Genomic DNA, 18139 nt, shown 5'->3' with positions numbered 1-18139 from the left:
TGCCTGTTGCCTGTTGCCTGTTGCCTGTCGCTTGTTGCCTGTTGCCTGTTGCCTGTTGCCTGTTGCCTGTTGCCTGTTGCCTGTTGCCTGTTGCCTGTCGCATGTTGCCTGTTACTGTTGCCTGTTGCTGTTGCCTGTTGCCTGTTGCCTGTTGCTTGTTGCCTGTTGCTTGTTGCCTGTTGCCTGTTGCTTGTTGCTTGTTGCCTGTTGCCTGTTGCCTGTTGCCTGTTGCCTGTTGCCTGTTTCCTGTTGCCTGCTGCTTGTAGCCTTTCGCTTGTTGCTTGTTGCCTGTTGCCTGTTGCCTGTTGCCTGTTGCCTGTCGCCTGTTGCCTGTTGCTTGTTGCTTGTTGCTTGTTGCCTGTTCCTTGTTGCCTGTTGCCTGTTGCCTGTTGGCTGTTGCCTGTTTCCTGTTGCCTGTTTCCTGTTGCCTGTTGCCTGTTGCCTGTTGCCTGTTGCCTGTTGCCTGTTGCTTGTTGCCTGTTGCCTGTTGCCTGTTGCTTGTTGCCTGTTGCTTGTTGCTTGTTGCTTGTTGCTTGTTGCTTGTTGCTTGTTGCTTGTTGCTTGTTGCTTGTTGCTTGTTGCTTATTGCTTGTTGCTTGTTGCTTGTTGCTTGTTGCTTGTTGCTTGTTGCTTGTTGCCTGTTGCCTGTTGCCAGTTGCCTGTTGTCTGTTGCCTGTTGCCTGTTACCTGTTGCCTGTTTCCTGTTGCCTGTCGCCTGTTGCCTGTTGCTTGTTGCTTGTTGCCTGTTGCTTGTTGCCTGTTGCCTGTTGCCTGTTGCCTGTTGCCTGTTGCCTGTTGCCTGTTGCCTGTTGACTGTTGCCTGTTGCCTGTTGCCTGTTGCCTGTTGCCTGTTGCCTGTTGCCTGTTGCTTGTTGCTTGTTGCTTGTTGCTTGTTGCTTGTTGCTTGTTGCTTGTTGCTTGTTGCTTGTTGCTTGTTGCTTGTGCTCGTTGCTTGTTGCTTGTTGCTTGTTGCTTGTGCTCGTTGCTTGTGCTCGTTGCTTGACGCCTGTTGCCTGTTGCCTGTTGCTTGTTGCCTGTTGCTTGTTGCCTGTTGCCTGTTGCCTGTTGCCTGTTTCCTGTTGCCTGTCGCCTGTTGCCTGTTGCTTGTTGCTTGTGCTCGTTGCTTGACGCCTGTTGCCTGTTGCCTGTTGCTTGTTGCCTGTTGCTTGTTGCCTGTTGCCTGTTGCCTGTTTCCTGTTGCCTGTCGCCTGTTGCCTGTCGCCTGTTGCCTGTTGCTTGTTGCTTGTTGCCTGTTGCCTGTTGCCTGTTGCCTGTTGCCTGTTGCCTGTTGCCTGTTGCCTGTTGCCTGTTGCCTGTTGCTTGTTGCTTGTTGCTTGTTGCCTGTTCCTTGTTGCCTGTTGCCTGTTGCCTGTTGGCTGTTGCCTGTTTCCTGTTGCCTGTTTCCTGTTGCCTGTTGCCTGTTGCCTGTTGCCTGTTGCGTGTTGCCTGTTGCTTGTTGCTTGTTGCTTGTTGCTTGTTGCTTGTTGCTTGTTGCTTGTTGCTTGTTGCTTGTTGCTTGTTGCTTGTTGCTTGTTGCTTGTTGCTTGTTGCTTGTTGCTTGTTGCTTGTTGCTTGTTGCCTGTTGCCTGTTGCCAGTTGCCTGTTGTCTGTTGCCTGTTGCCTGTTGCCTGTTGCCTGTTTCCTGTTGCCTGTCGCCTGTTGCCTGTTGCTTGTTGCTTGTTGCCTGTTGCTTGTTGCCTGTTGCCTGTTGCCTGTTGCCTGTTGCCTGTTGCCTGTTGCCTGTTGCCTGTTGCCTGTTGCCTATTGCTTGTTGCTTGTTGCCTGTTGCCTGTTGCCCGTTGCCTGTTGCCCGTTGCCTATTGCTTGTTGCTTGTTGCCTGTTGCCTGTTGCTAGTTGCATGTTGCCTGTTGCCTGTTGCCTGTTGCCTGTTGCCTGTCGCTTGTTGCCTGTTGCCTGTTGCCTGTTGCTTGTTGCTTGTTGCTTGTTGCCTGTTGCTTGTTGCCTGTTGCTGTTGCCTGTTGCCTGTTGCCTGTTTCCTGTTGCCTGTTTCCTGTTGCCTGTTGCCTGTTGCCTGTTGCCCGTTGCCTGTTGCCTGTTGCTTGTTGCCTGTTGCTTGTTGCTTGTTGCCTGTTGCCTGTTGCCTGTTGCCTGTTGCCTGTTGCCTGTTGCCTGTTACCTGTTGCCTGTTGCCTGTTGCCTGTTGCCTGTTGCCTGTTGCCTGTTGCCTGTTGCCTGTTGCCTGTTGCCTGTTGCCTGTTGCCTGTTGCCTGGTGCCTGTTGCCTGGTGCCTGTTGCCTGTTGCCTGTTGCCTGGTGCCTGTTGCCTGTTGCTTGTTGCTTGTTGCCTGTTGCCTGTTGCCTGTTGCCTGTTGCCTGTTGCCTGTTGCCTGTTGCCTGTTGCCTGTTGCCTGTTGCCTGTTACCTGTTGCCTGTTGCCTGTTGCCTGTTGCCTGTTGCCTGTTGCCTGTTGCCTGTTGCCTGTTGCCTGTTGCCTGTTGCCTGTTACCTGTTGCCTGTTGCTTGTTGCTTGTTGCTTGTTGCTTGTTGCTTGTTGCTTGTTGCTTGTTGCTTGTTGCTTGTTGCTTGTTGCTTGTTGCTTGTTGCTTGTTGCTTGTTGCTTGTTGCTTGTTGCTTGTTGCTTGTTGCTTGTTGCTTGTTGCTTGTTGCTTGTGCTCGTTGCTTGTGCTCGTTGCTTGACGCCTGTTGCCTGTTGCAACAAAATATCAATTTGATGACAACCTATCAACGTGCCCTGTAAATGGAGTTGCCGCGTACATTTTCCTGTGCATTACGCATTACTAGCAAAGTCAACAAAAAGTTTATTTGAATATTACATTATTCACTTGTTGCTGTTGCTTGTTTTCTTCTATTGATGCTGGTTTTAATAGATCAATTTATCATGTCCGAGCATAGAGGACAGCTTTCGATTTGAGCTAATTTGTACACAAAATACTAGTATCTAGCTATCTACTTTCAAAATTAACCTTGCAGCGCAAATTTTGTTACCACTTAGTATTTTTTGCTTATAATATTGTTTTTCTCCACATTAAAGTGAAAATTGATATAATAAACCCGATATTTTTTGAGTTTTATCTTAAAAACCTAAAGTGTCCGAGCATAGAGGACTTCTCCCTACGATAAAGCGTCAGGGATAGACTTCATTTCAGTCGAGATGTTGACCATCTTTTTCATCACAGATCATGTGCCAGCTATTCAGCAAAATATGGCAAGCAGCAACTTTTCCGGCGGATTCGATGCAGGGCATATTGATCAAGGATCCTAAATCCGTATTGCTATATGCCAGCGAAACGTAATGCGTCTCAGTGGAGACAACGCAACAAGTGCGACAAGTTATCATTCGGGCCTGACAATTGGATATCTAACGAGAAACTCCAACGTCGATGTAACCAACGGCCGATACCAACAGAAATGCGAGAACAAAGATGAAAATGAAGTGAATGAGAACCAATCGACAGAATTGCTTGTTGCCTCTTGCCTGTTGCCTATTGCTTGTTGCTTGTTGCCTGTTGCCTGTTGCCTGTCGCATGTTGCCTGTTACTGTTGCCTGTTGCTGTTGCCTGTTGCCTGTTGCCTGTTGCTTGTTGCCTGTTGCTTGTTGCCTGTTGCTTGTTGCTTGTTGCCTGTTGCCTGTTGCCTGTTGCCTGTTGCCTGTTGCTTGTTGCTTGTTGCTTGTTGCTTGTTGCTTGTTGCTTGTTGCCTGTTGCCTGTTGCTTGTTGCCTGTTGCCTGTTGCCTGTTGCCTGTTTCCTGTTGCCTGTCGCCTGTTGCCTGTTGCTTGTTGCTTGTTGCTTGTTGCCTGTTGCTTGTTGCCTGTTGCCTGTTGCCTGTTGCCTGTTGCCTGTTGGCTGTTGCCTGTTTCCTGTTGCCTGTTTCCTGTTGCCTGTTGCCTGTTGCCTGTTGCCTGTTGCCTGTTGCCTGTTGCCTGTTGCCTGTTGCCTGTTGCCTGTTGCCTGTTGCCTGTTGCTTGTTGCCTGTTGCCTGTTGCTTGTTGCCTGTTGCTTGTTGCTTGTTGCTTGTTGCTTGTTGCTTGTTGCTTGTTGCTTGTTGCTTGTTGCTTGTTGCTTGTTGCTTGTTGCTTGTTGCTTGTTGCTTGTTGCTTGTTGCTTGTTGCTTGTTGCTTGTTGCTTGTTGCTTGTTGCTTGTTGCTTGTTGCCTGTTGCCTGTTGCCAGTTGCCTGTTGTCTGTTGCCTGTTGCCTGTTGCCTGTTGCCTGTTGCTTGTTGCTTGTTGCTTGTTGCCTGTTGCATGTTGCCCATTGCCTGTTGCTTGTTGCCTGTTGCATGTTGCCTGTTGCCTGTTGCCTGTTGCCTGTTGCCTGTTGCCTGTTGCCTGTTGCCTGTCGCCTGTTGCCTGTTGCCTGTTGCATGTCGCCTGTTGCCTGTTGCCTGTTGCCTGTTGCCTGTTGCCTGTTGCCTGTTGCCTGTTGCCTGTTGCCTGTTACCTGTTGCCTGTTGCCTGTTGCCTGTTGCTTGTTGCCTGTTGCCTGTTGCCTGTTGCTTGTTGCTTGTTGCTTGTTGCTTGTTGCTTGTTGCTTGTTGCTTGTTGCTTGTTGCTTGTTGCTTGTTGCTTGTTGCTTGTTGCTTGTTGCTTGTTGCTTGTTGCTTGTTGCTTGTTGCTTGTGCTCGTTGCTTGACGCCTGTTGCCTGTTGCAACAAAATATCAATTTGATGACAACCTATCAACGTGCCCTGTAAATGGAGTTGCCGCGTACATTTTCCTGTGCATTACGCATTACTAGCAAAGTCAACAAAAAGTTTATTTGAATATTACATTATTCACTTGTTGCTGTTGCTTGTTTTCTTCTATTGATGCTGGTTTTAATAGATCAATTTATCATGTCCGAGCATAGAGGACAGCTTTCGATTTGAGCTAATTTGTACACAAAATACTAGTATCTAGCTATCTACTTTCAAAATTAACCTTGCAGCGCAAATTTTGTTACCACTTAGTATTTTTTGCTTATAATATTGTTTTTCTCCACATTAAAGTGAAAATTGATATAATAAACCCGATATTTTTTGAGTTTTATCCTAAAAACCTAAAGTGTCCGAGCATAGAGGACTTCTCCCTACGATAAAGCGTCAGGGATAGACTTCATTTCAGTCGAGATGTTGACCATCTTTTTCATCACAGATCATGTGCCAGCTATTCAGCAAAATATGCCAAGCAGCAACTTTTCCGGCGGATTCGATGCAGGGCATATTGATCAAGGATCCTAAATCCGTATTGCTATATGCCAGCGAAACGTAATGCGTCTCAGTGGAGACAACGCAACAAGTGCGACAAGTTATCATTCGGGCCTGACAATTGGATATCTAACGAGAAACTCCAACGTCGATGTAACCAACGGCCAATACCAACAGAAATGCGAGAACAAAGATGAAAATGAAGTGAATGAGAACCACTCGACAGAATTGCTTGTTGCCTGTTGCCTGTTGCCTATTGCTTGTTGCCTGTTGCCTGTTGCCCGTTGCCTGTTGCCCGTTGCCTATTGCTTGTTGCTTGTTGCCTGTTGCCTGTTGCTAGCTGCATGTTGCCTGTTGCCTGTTGCCTGTCGCTTGTTGCCTGTTGCCTGTTGCCTGTTGCCTGTTGCTTGTTGCTTGTTGCTTGTTGCCTGTTGCTTGTTGCCTGTTGCTGTTGCCTGTTGCCTGTTGCCCGTTTCCTGTCGCCTGTTGCCTGTTGCCTGTTGCCCGTTGCCCGTTTCCTGTCGCCTGTTGCCTGTTGCCTGTTGCTTGTTGCTTGTTGCCTGTTGTCTGTTGCCTGTTGCCTGTTGCCCGTTGCCCGTTTCCTGTCGCCTGTTGCCTGTTGCCTGTTGCCTGTTTCCTGTTGCCTGTTGCCTGTAGCTTGTTGCTTGTTGCTTGTTGCTTGTTGCTTGTTGCTTGTTGCCTGTTGCCTGTTGCTTGTTGCTTGTTGCCTGTTGCCTGTTGCCTGTTGCCTGTTGCCCGTTGCCCGTTTCCTGTCGCCTGTTGCCTGTTGCCTGTTTCCTGTTGCCTGTTGCCTGTTGCCTGTAGCTTGTTGCCTGTTGCCTGTTGCCTGTTGCCTGTTGCCTGTTTCCTGTTGCCTGTTGCTTGTTGCTTGTTGCTTGTTGCTTGTTGCTTGTTGCCTGTTGCCTGTTGCTAGTTGCATGTTGCCTGTTGCTAGTTGCATGTTGCCTGTTGCCTGTTGCCTGTTGCCTGTCGCTTGTTGCTTGTTGCCTGTTGCCTGTTGCTTGTTGCTTGTTGCCTGTTGCCTGTTGCTTGTTGCCTGTTGCCTGTTGCCTGTTGGCTGTTGCTTGTTGCTTGTTGCCTGTTGCCTGTTGCCTGTTTCCTGTTGCCTGTTGCCTGTTGCCTGTTGCCTGTTGCCAGAAATGCGAGAACAAAGATGAAAATGAAGTGAATGAGAACCAATCGACAGAATTGCTTGTTGCCTCTTGCCTGTTGCCTGTTGCCTGTTGCCTGTTGCCTGTTGGCTGTTGCTTGTTGCTTGTTGCCTGTTGCCTGTTGCCTGTTGCCCGTTGCCCGTTTCCTGTTGCCTGTTGCTTGTTGCTTGTTGCCTGTTGCCTGTTGCCTGTTGCCTGTTGCTTGCTGCTTGTTGCCTGTTGCCTGTTGCCTGTTGCCTGTTGCCTGTTGCCTGTTGCCTGTTGCCTGTTGCCTGTTGCCCGTTTCCTGTCGCCTGTTGCCTGTTGCCCGTTGCCCGTTTCCTGTCGCCTGTTGCCTGTTTCCTGTTGCCTGTTGCCTGTTGCCTGTAGCTTGTTGCTTGTTGCTTGTTGCTTGTTGCTTGTTGCTTGTTGCTTGTTGCTTGTTGCCTGTTGCCTGTTGCTTGTTGCTTGTTGCCTGTTGCCTGTTGCTTGTTGCCTGTTGCCTGTTGCCTGTTGGCTGTTGCTTGTTGCTTGTTGCCTGTTGCCTGTTGCCTGTTGCCTGTTGCCCGTTTCCTGTCGCCTGTTGCCTGTTGCCTGTTGCCTGTTGCCTGTTGCCTGTTGCCTGTTGCCTGTTGCCTGTTGCCTGTTTCCTGTTGCCTGTCGCCTGTTGCCTGTTGCTTGTTGCTTGTTGCTTGTTGCTTGTTGCTTGTTGCTTGTTGCTTGTTGCTTGTTGCTTGTTGCTTGTTGCTTGTTGCTTGTTGCTTGTTGCTTGTTGCTTGTTGCTTGTTGCTTGTTGCTTGTTGCTTGTGCTCGTTGCTTGTGCTCGTTGCTTGACGCCTGTTGCCTGTTGCAACAAAATATCAATTTGATGACAACCTATCAACGTGCCCTGTAAATGGAGTTGCCGCGTACATTTTCCTGTGCATTACGCATTACTAGCAAAGTCAACAAAAAGTTTATTTGAATATTACATTATTCACTTGTTGCTGTTGCTTGTTTTCTTCTATTGATGCTGGTTTTAATAGATCAATTTATCATGTCCGAGCATAGAGGACAGCTTTCGATTTGAGCTAATTTGTACACAAAATACTAGTATCTAGCTATCTACTTTCAAAATTAACCTTGCAGCGCAAATTTTGTTACCACTTAGTATTTTTTGCTTATAATATTGTTTTTCTCCACATTAAAGTGAAAATTGATATAATAAACCCGATATTTTTTGAGTTTTATCTTAAAAACCTAAAGTGTCCGAGCATAGAGGACTTCTCCCTACGATAAAGCGTCAGGGATAGACTTCATTTCAGTCGAGATGTTGACCATCTTTTTCATCACAGATCATGTGCCAGCTATTCAGCAAAATATGCCAAGCAGCAACTTTTCCGGCGGATTCGATGCAGGGCATATTGATCAAGGATCCTAAATCCGTATTGCTATATGCCAGCGAAACGTAATGCGTCTCAGTGGAGACAACGCAACAAGTGCGACAAGTTATCATTCGGGCCTGACAATTGGATATCTAACGAGAAACTCCAACGTCGATGTAACCAACGGCCAATACCAACAGAAATGCGAGAACAAAGATGAAAATGAAGTGAATGAGAACCACTCGACAGAATTGCTTGTTGCCTGTTGCCTGTTGCCTATTGCTTGTTGCCTGTTGCCTGTTGCCCGTTGCCTGTTGCCCGTTGCCTATTGCTTGTTGCTTGTTGCCTGTTGCCTGTTGCTAGCTGCATGTTGCCTGTTGCCTGTTGCCTGTCGCTTGTTGCCTGTTGCCTGTTGCCTGTTGCCTGTTGCTTGTTGCTTGTTGCTTGTTGCCTGTTGCTTGTTGCCTGTTGCTGTTGCCTGTTGCCTGTTGCCCGTTTCCTGTCGCCTGTTGCCTGTTGCCTGTTGCCCGTTGCCCGTTTCCTGTCGCCTGTTGCCTGTTGCCTGTTGCTTGTTGCTTGTTGCCTGTTGTCTGTTGCCTGTTGCCTGTTGCCCGTTGCCCGTTTCCTGTCGCCTGTTGCCTGTTGCCTGTTGCCTGTTTCCTGTTGCCTGTTGCCTGTAGCTTGTTGCTTGTTGCTTGTTGCTTGTTGCTTGTTGCTTGTTGCCTGTTGCCTGTTGCTTGTTGCTTGTTGCCTGTTGCCTGTTGCCTGTTGCCTGTTGCCCGTTGCCCGTTTCCTGTCGCCTGTTGCCTGTTGCCTGTTTCCTGTTGCCTGTTGCCTGTTGCCTGTAGCTTGTTGCCTGTTGCCTGTTGCCTGTTGCCTGTTGCCTGTTTCCTGTTGCCTGTTGCTTGTTGCTTGTTGCTTGTTGCTTGTTGCTTGTTGCTTGTTGCCTGTTGCCTGTTGCTAGTTGCATGTTGCCTGTTGCTAGTTGCATGTTGCCTGTTGCCTGTTGCCTGTTGCCTGTCGCTTGTTGCTTGTTGCCTGTTGCCTGTTGCTTGTTGCTTGTTGCCTGTTGCCTGTTGCTTGTTGCCTGTTGCCTGTTGCCTGTTGGCTGTTGCTTGTTGCTTGTTGCCTGTTGCCTGTTGCCTGTTTCCTGTTGCCTGTTGCCTGTTGCCTGTTGCCTGTTGCCAGAAATGCGAGAACAAAGATGAAAATGAAGTGAATGAGAACCAATCGACAGAATTGCTTGTTGCCTCTTGCCTGTTGCCTGTTGCCTGTTGCCTGTTGCCTGTTGGCTGTTGCTTGTTGCTTGTTGCCTGTTGCCTGTTGCCTGTTGCCTGTTGCCCGTTGCCCGTTTCCTGTTGCCTGTTGCTTGTTGCTTGTTGCCTGTTGCCTGTTGCCTGTTGCCTGTTGCTTGTTGCTTGTTGCCTGTTGCCTGTTGCCTGTTGCCTGTTGCTTGTTGCCTGTTGCCTGTTGCCTGTTGCCCGTTTCCTGTCGCCTGTTGCCTGTTGCCCGTTGCCCGTTGCCCGTTTCCTGTCGCCTGTTGCCTGTTTCCTGTTGCCTGTTGCCTGTTGCCTGTAGCTTGTTGCTTGTTGCTTGTTGCTTGTTGCTTGTTGCTTGTTGCTTGTTGCTTGTTGCCTGTTGCCTGTTGCTTGTTGCTTGTTGCCTGTTGCCTGTTGCTTGTTGCCTGTTGCCTGTTGCCTGTTGGCTGTTGCTTGTTGCTTGTTGCCTGTTGCCTGTTGCCTGTTGCCTGTTGCCCGTTGCCCGTTTCCTGTCGCCTGTTGCCTGTTGCCTGTTGCCTGTTGCCTGTTGCCTGTTGCCTGTTGCCTGTTGCCTGTTGCCTGTTGCCTGTTGCCTGTTGCCTGTTTCCTGTTGCCTGTCGCCTGTTGCCTGTTGCTTGTTGCTTGTTGCTTGTTGCTTGTTGCTTGTTGCTTGTTGCTTGTTGCTTGTTGCTTGTTGCTTGTTGCTTGTTGCTTGTTGCTTGTTGCTTGTTGCTTGTTGCTTGTTGCTTGTTGCTTGTTGCTTGTTGCTTGTGCTCGTTGCTTGTGCTCGTTGCTTGACGCCTGTTGCCTGTTGCAACAAAATATCAATTTGATGACAACCTATCAACGTGCCCTGTAAATGGAGTTGCCGCGTACATTTTCCTGTGCATTACGCATTACTAGCAAAGTCAACAAAAAGTTTATTTGAATATTACATTATTCACTTGTTGCTGTTGCTTGTTTTCTTCTATTGATGCTGGTTTTAATAGATCAATTTATCATGTCCGAGAATAGAGGACAGCTTTCGATTTGAGCTAATTTGTACACAAAATACTAGTATCTAGCTATCTACTTTCAAAATTAACCTTGCAGCGCAAATTTTGTTACCACTTAGTATTTTTTGCTTATAATATTGTTTTTCTCCACATTAAAGTGAAAATTGATATAATAAACCCGATATTTTTTGAGTTTTATCTTAAAAACCTAAAGTGTCCGAGCATAGAGGACTTCTCCCTACGATAAAGCGTCAGGGATAGACTTCATTTCAGTCGAGATGTTGACCATCTTTTTCATCACAGATCATGTGCCAGCTATTCAGCAAAATATGCCAAGCAGCAACTTTTCCGGCGGATTCGATGCAGGGCATATTGATCAAGGATCCTAAATCCGTATTGCTATATGCCAGCGAAACGTAATGCGTCTCAGTGGAGACAACGCAACAAGTGCGACAAGTTATCATTCGGGCCTGACAATTGGATATCTAACGAGAAACTCCAACGTCGATGTAACCAACGGCCGATACCAACAGAAATGCGAGAACAAAGATGAAAATGAAGTGAATGAGAACCACTCGACAGAATTGCTTGTTGCCTGTTGCCTGTTGCCTGTTGCCTATTGCTTGTTGCTTGTTGCCTGTTGCCTGTTGCCCGTTGCCTGTTGCCCGTTGCCTATTGCTTGTTGCTTGTTGCCTGTTGCTTGTTGCCTGTTGCCCGTTGCCTGTTGCCCGTTGCCTATTGCTTGTTGCTTGTTTCCTGTTGCTTGTTGCCCGTTGCCTGTTGCCTGTTTCCTGTTGCCTATTGCTTGTTGCTTGTTGCCTGTTGCTTGTGCATGTTGCCTGTCGCCTGTTGCCTGTCGCTTGTTGCCTGTTGCCTGTTGCTTGTTGCTTGTTGCTTGTTGCCTGTTGCCTGTTGCCTGTTGCCTGTTGCTTGTTGCTTGCTGCCTGTTGCCTGTTGCTTGTTGCTTGCTGCCTGTTGCCTGTTGCCTGTTGCCTGTTGCTTGTTGCCTGTTGCCTGTTGCCTGTTGCCTGTTGCTTGTTGCCTGTTGCCCGTTTCCTGTTGCCTGTTTCGTGTTGCCTGTTGCTTGTTGCCTGTTGCTTGTTGCCTGTTGCCTGTTGCCCGTTTCCTGTTGCCTGTCGCCCGATTCCTGTTGCCTGTTGCCTGTTGCTTGTTGCCTGTTGCCTGTTGCCTGTCGCTTGTTGCTTGTTGCTTGTTGCTTGTTGCCTGTTGCCTGTTGCCTGTTGCCTGTTGCTTGTTGCCTGTTGCCTGTTGCCTGTTGCCTGTTGCCTGTTGCCTGTTGCCTGTTGCCTGTTGCCTGTCGCTTGTTGCCTGTTGCCTGTCGCTTGTTGCCTGTCGCTTGTTGCCTGTTGCCTGTTACCTGTCGCTTGTTGCCTGTTGCCTGTTGCTTGTTGCCTGCTGCCTGCTGCCTGTTGCCTGTTGCTTGTTGCCTGTTGCCTGTTGCCTGTTGCCTGTTGCCTGTTGCCTGTTGCCTGTTGCCTGTTGCCTGTTGCCTGTTGCCTGTTGCCTGTTGCCTGTTGCCTGTTGCCTGTTGCCTGTTGCCTGATGCCTGTTGCCTGTTGCCTGTTGCCTGTTGCGTGTTGCCTGTTGCCTGTTGCCTGTTGCCTGTTGCCTGTTGCCTGTTGCCTGTTTCCTGTTGCCTGTCGCCTGTTGCCTGTTGCCTGTTGCTTGTTGCTTGTTGCTTGTTGCTTGTTGCTTGTTGCTTGTTGCTTGTTGTTTGTTGCTTGTTGCTTGTTGCTTGTTGCTTGTTGCTTGTTGCTTGTTGCTTGTGTTCGTTGCTTGACGCCTGTTGCCTGTTGCAACAAAATATCAATTTGATGACAACCTATCAACGTGCCCTGTAAATGGAGTTGCCGCGTACATTTTCATGTGCATTACGCATTACTAGCAAAGTCAACAAAAAATTTATTTGAATATTACATTATTCACTTATACACAGCAAACCTGCAAGGACTGCACTCACAAGATTTGTGCTGGACACTGGAATTTTGAATTGTTCTAGGATAGTTTTCTTCTATTGATGCTGGTTTTAATAGATCAATTTATCATGTCCGAGCATAGAGGACAGCTTTCGATTTGAGCTAATTTGTACACAAAATACTAGTATCTAGCTATCTACTTTCAAAATTAACCTTGCAGCGCAAATTTTGTTACCACTTAGTATTTTTTGCTTATAATATTGTTTTTCTCCACATTAAAGTGAAAATTGATATAATAAACCCGATATTTTTTGAGTTTTATCTTAAAAACCTAAAGTGTCCGAGCATAGAGGACTTCTCCCTACGATAAAGCGTCAGGGATAGACTTCATTTCAGTCGAGATGTTGACCATCTTTTTCATCACAGATCATGTGCCAGCTATTCAGCAAAATATGGCAAGCAGCAACTTTTCCGGCGGATTCGATGCAGGGCATATTGATCAAGGATCCTAAATCCGTATTGCTATATGCCAGCGAAACGTAATGCGTCTCAGTGGAGACAACGCAACAAGTGCGACAAGTTATCATTCGGGCCTGACAATTGGATATCTAACGAGAAACTCCAACGTCGATGTAACCAACGGCCGATACCAACAGAAATGCGAGAACAAAGATGAAAATGAAGTGAATGAGAACCAATCGACAGAATTGCTTGTTGCCTGTTGCCTGTTGCCTATTGCTTGTTGCTTGTTGCCTGTTGCCTGTTGCCTGTTGCTTGTTGCCCGTTGCCTGTTGCCTGTTTCCTGTTGCCTATTGCTTGTTGCTTGTTGCCTGTTGCTTGTGCATGTTGCCTGTCGCCTGTTGCCTGTTGCCTGTAGCTTGTTGCTTGTTGCTTGTTGCTTGTTGCTTGTTGCCCGTTGCCCGTTTCCTGTCGCCTGTTGCCTGTTGCCTGTTTCCTGTTGCCTGTTGCCTGTTTCCTGTTGCCTGTTGCCTGTAGCTTGTTGCTTGTTGCTTGTTGCTTGTTGCTTGTTGCATGTTGCCCGCTGCCTGTTGCCTGTTGGCTGTTGCTTGTTGCTTGTTGCCTGTTGCCTGTTGCCTGTTGCCTGTTGCTTGTTGCTTGTTGCTTGTTGCTTGTTGCTTGTTGCTTGTTGCTTGTTGCTTGTTGCTTGTTGCCTGTTGCCTGTTGCCTGTCGCATGTTGCCTGTTGCTGTTGCCTGTTGCTGTTGCCTGTTGCTGTTGCCTGTCGCCTGTTGCCTGTTGCTTGTTGCTTGTTGCCTGCTGCTTGTTGCCTGTTTCCTGTTGCCTGTTTCCTGTTGCCTGTTGCCTGTTTCCTGTTTCCTGTTGCCTGTTGCCTGTTGCCTGTTGCCTGTTGCCTGCTGCCTGTTGCCTGTTGCCTGTTGCCTGTTGCCTGTTGCTTGTTGCCTGTTGCATGTTGCCTGTTGCTTGTTGCCTGTTGCATGTTGCCTGTTGCTTGTTGCTTGTTGCTTGGTGCTTGGTGCTTGTTGCTTGTTGCTTGTTGCTTGTTGCTTGTTGCCTGTTGCCTGTTGCTTGTTGCTTGTTGCCTGTTGCCTGTTGCCTGTTGCCTGTTGCCTGTTGCCTGTTGCCTGTTGCCTGTTGCCTGTTGCCTGTTACCTGTTGCCTGTTGCCTGTTGCCAGGTGCCTGTTGCCTGTTGCTTGTTGCTTGTTGCCTGTTGCCTGTTGCCTGTTGCTTGTTGCTTGTTGCTTGTTGCTTGTTGCTTGTTGCTTGTTGCTTGTTGCTTGTTGCTTGTTGCTTGTTGCTTGTTGCTTGTTGCTTGTTGCTTGTTGCTTGTTGCTTGTTGCTTGTTGCTTGTTGCTTGTTGCTTGTTGCTTGTTGCTTGTTGCTTGTTGCTTGTTGCTTGTTGCTTGTTGCTTGTTGCTTGTGCTCGTTGCTTGACGCCTGTTGCCTGTTGCAACAAAATATCAATTTGATGACAACCTATCAACGTGCCCTGTAAATGGAGTTGCCGCGTACATTTTCATGTGCATTACGCATTACTAGCAAAGTCAACAAAAAATTTATTTGAATATTACTTTATTCGCTTATACATAGCAAACCTGCAAGGACTGCACTCACAAGATTTGTGCTGGACACTGGAATTTTGAATTGTTCTAGGATAGTTTTCTTCTATTGATGCTGGTTTTAATAGATCAATTTATCATGTCCGAGCATAGAGGACAGCTTTCGATTTGAGCTAATTTGTACACAAAATACTAGTATCTAGCTATCTACTTTCAAAATTAACCTTGCAGCGCAAATTTTGTTACCACTTAGTATTTTTTGCTTATAATATTGTTTTTCTCCACATTAAAGTGAAAATTGATATAATAAACCCGATATTTTTTGAGTTTTATCTTAAAAACCTAAAGTGTCCGAGCATAGAGGACTTCTCCCTACGATAAAGCGTCAGGGATAGACTTCATTTCAGTCGAGATGTTGACCATCTTTTTCATCACAGATCATGTGCCAGCTATTCAGCAAAATATGGCAAGCAGCAACTTTTCCGGCGGATTCGATGCAGGGCATATTGATCAAGGATCCTAAATCCGTATTGCTATATGCCAGCGAAACGTAATGCGTCTCAGTGGAGACAACGCAACAAGTGCGACAAGTTATCATTCGGGCCTGACAATTGGATATCTAACGAGAAACTCCAACGTCGATGTAACCAACGGCCGATACCAACAGAAATGCGAGAACAAAGATGAAAATGAAGTGAATGAGAACCACTCGACAGAATTGCTTGTTGCCTGTTGCCTATTGCTTGTTGCCTGTTGCCTGTTGCCCGTTGCCTGTTGCCCGTTGCCTATTGCTTGTTGCTTGTTGCCTGTTGCCTGTTGCTTGTTGCCTGTTGCCTGTTGCCTGTTGCCTGTCGCTTGTTGCCTGTTGCCTGTTGCCTGTTGCTTGTCGCCTGTTGCCTGTTGCCAGTTGCTGTTGCCTGTCGCATGTTGCCTGTTGCTGTTGCCTGTTGCTGTTGCCTGTCGCCTGTTGCCTGTTGCTTGTTGCCTGTTGCTTGTTACTTGTTGCCTGTTGCTTGTTGCATGTTGCCCGCTGCCTGTTGCCTGTTGGCTGTTGCTTGTTGCCTGTTGCTTGTTGCCTGTTGCCTGTTGCCTGTTGCCTGTTGCCTGTTGCCTGTTGCCTGTTGCCTGTTGCGTATCGCCTGTGGCTTGTTGCTTGTTGCTTGTTGCCTGTTGCCTGTTGCCTGTTGCCTGTTGCCTGTTGCCTGTTGCCTGTTGCCTGTTGCTTGTTGCATGTTGCATGTTGCTTGTTGCTAGTTGCTTGTTGCTTGTTGCTTGTTGCTTGTTGCTTGACGCCTGTTGCCTGTTGCAACAAAATATCAATTTGATGACAACCTATCAACGTGCCCTGTAAATGGAGTTGCCGCGTACATTTTCATGTGCATTACGCATTACTAGCAAAGTCAACAAAAAATTTATTTGAATATTACATTATTCGCTTATACATAGCAAACCTGCAAGGACTGCACTCACAAGATTTGTGCTGGACACTGGAATTTTGAATTGTTCTAGGATAGTTTTCTTCTATTGATGCTGGTTTTAATAGATCAATTTATCATGTCCGAGCATAGAGGACAGCTTTCGATTTGAGCTAATTTGTACACAAAATACTAGTATCTAGCTATCTACTTTCAAAATTAACCTTGCAGCGCAAATTTTGTTACCACTTAGTATTTTTTGCTTATAATATTGTTTTTCTCCACATTAAAGTGAAAATTGATATAATAAACCCGATATTTTTTGAGTTTTATCCTAAAAACCTAAAGTGTCCGAGCATAGAGGACTTCTCCCTACGATAAAGCGTCAGGGATAGACTTCATTTCAGTCGAGATGTTGACCATCTTTTTCATCACAGATCATGTGCCAGCTATTCAGCAAAATATGGCAAGCAGCAACTTTTCCGGCGGATTCGATGCAGGGCATATTGATCAAGGATCCTAAATCCGTATTGCTATATGCCAGCGAAACGTAATGCGTCTCAGTGGAGACAACGCAACAAGTGCGACAAGTTATCATTCGGGCCTGACAATTGGATATCTAACGAGAAACTCCAACGTCGATGTAACCAACGGCCAATACCAACAGAAATGCGAGAACAAAGATGAAAATGAAGTGAATGAGAACCACTCGACAGAATTGCTTGTTGCCTGTTGCCTGTTGCCTATTGCTTGTTGCTTGTTGCCTGTTGCCTGTTGCCCGTTGCCTGTTGCCCGTTGCCTATTGCTTGTTGCTTGTTGCCTGTTGCCTGTTGCTTGTTGCATGTTGCCTGTTGCCTGTTGCCTGTTGCCTGTCGCTTGTTGCCTGTTGCCTGTTGCCTGTTGCCTGTTGCCTGTTGCCTGTTGCCTGTTGCCTGTTGCCTGTCGCATGTTGCCTGTTACTGTTGCCTGTTGCTGTTGCCTGTTGCCTGTTGCCTGTTGCTTGTTGCCTGTTGCTTGTTGCCTGTTGCCTGTTGCTTGTTGCTTGTTGCCTGTTGCCTGTTGCCTGTTGCCTGTTGCCTGTTGCCTGTTTCCTGTTGCCTGCTGCTTGTAGCCTTTCGCTTGTTGCTTGTTGCCTGTTGCCTGTTGCCTGTTGCCTGTTGCCTGTCGCCTGTTGCCTGTTGCTTGTTGCTTGTTGCTTGTTGCCTGTTCCTTGTTGCCTGTTGCCTGTTGCCTGTTGGCTGTTGCCTGTTTCCTGTTGCCTGTTTCCTGTTGCCTGTTGCCTGTTGCCTGTTTCCTGTTGCCTGTTGCTTGTTGCCTGTTGCCTGTTGCTTGTTGCCTGTTGCTTGTTGCTTGTTGCTTGTTGCTTGTTGCTTGTTGCTTGTTGCTTGTTGCTTGTTGCTTGTTGCTTGTTGCTTGTTGCTTGTTGCTTGTTGCTTGTTGCTTGTTGCTTGTTGCTTGTTGCTTGTTGCTTGTTGCTTGTTGCCTGTTGCCTGTTGCCAGTTGCCTGTTGTCTGTTGCCTGTTGCCTGTTGCCTGTTGCCTGTTTCCTGTTGCCTGTCGCCTGTTGCCTGTTGCTTGTTGCTTGTTGCCTGTTGCTTGTTGCCTGTTGCCTGTTGCCTGTTTCCTGTTGCCTGTTTCCTGTTGCCTGTTGCCTGTTGCCTGTTGCCTGTTGCCTGTTGCCTGTTGCCTGTTGCCTGTTGCCTGTTGCCTGTTGCCTGTTGCCTGTTGCCTGTTGCCTGTTGCCTGTTGCCTGTTGCCTGTTGCCTGTTGCTTGTTGCTTGTTGCTTGTTGCTTGTTGCTTGTTGCTTGTTGCTTGTTGCTTGTTGCTTGTTGCTTGTTGCTTGTTGCTTGTTGCTTGTTGCTTGTTGCTTGTTGCTTGTTGCTTGTTGCTTGTTGCTTGTGCTCGTTGCTTGACGCCTGTTGCCTGTTGCCTGTTGCCTGTTGCTTGTTGCCTGTTGCCTGTTGCCTGTTTCCTGTTGCCTGTTGCTTGTTGCCTGTTGCCTGTTGCCTGTTTCCTGTTGCCTGTTGCCTGTTGCCTGTTGCCTGTTGCCTGTTGCCTGTTGCCTGTTGCCTGTTGCCTGTTGCCTGTTGCCTGTTGCCTGTTGCCTGTTGCCTGTTGCCTGTTGCCTGTTGCCTGTTGCCTGTTGCCTGTTGCCTGTTGCCTGTTGCCTGTTGCCTGGTGCCTGTTGCCTGGTGCCTGTTGCCTGTTGCCTGTTGCCTGGTGCCTGTTGCCTGGTGCCTGTTGCCTGTTGCCTGTTGCCTGGTGCCTGTTGCCTGTTGCTTGTTGCTTGTTGCCTGTTGCCTGTTGCCTGTTGCCTGTTGCCTGTTGCCTGTTGTCTGTTGCCTGTTGCATGTTGCCCATTGCCTGTTGCCTGTTGCCTGTTGCCTGTTGCCTGTTGCCTGTTGCTTGTTGCCTGTTGCCTGTTGCCTGTTGCCTGTTGCCTGTTGTCTGTTGCCTGTTGCCTGTTGCCTGTTGCCTGTTGCCTGTTGCCTGTTGCCTGTTGCCTGTTGCCTGTTGCCTGTTGCTTGTTGCCTGTTGCCTGTTGCCTGTTGCTTGTTGCTTGTTGCTTGTTGCTTGTTGCTTGTTGCTTGTTGCTTGTTGCTTGTTGCTTGTTGCTTGTTGCTTGTTGCTTGTTGCTTGTTGCTTGTTGCTTGTGCTCGTTGCTTGACGCCTGTTGCCTGTTGCAACAAAATATCAATTTGATGACAACCTATCAACGTGCCCTGTAAATGGAGTTGCCGCGTACATTTTCCTGTGCATTACGCATTACTAGCAAAGTCAACAAAAAGTTTATTTGAATATTACATTATTCA

The sequence above is a fragment of the Sabethes cyaneus genome, chromosome 1 (assembly GCF_943734655.1).
Source record: "Sabethes cyaneus chromosome 1, idSabCyanKW18_F2, whole genome shotgun sequence".
In the NCBI taxonomy this organism is placed as follows: domain Eukaryota; kingdom Metazoa; phylum Arthropoda; class Insecta; order Diptera; family Culicidae; genus Sabethes; species Sabethes cyaneus.
The sequence above is the reverse complement of the archived record's forward strand: the minus strand, read 5'-3'. Positions refer to the sequence as shown.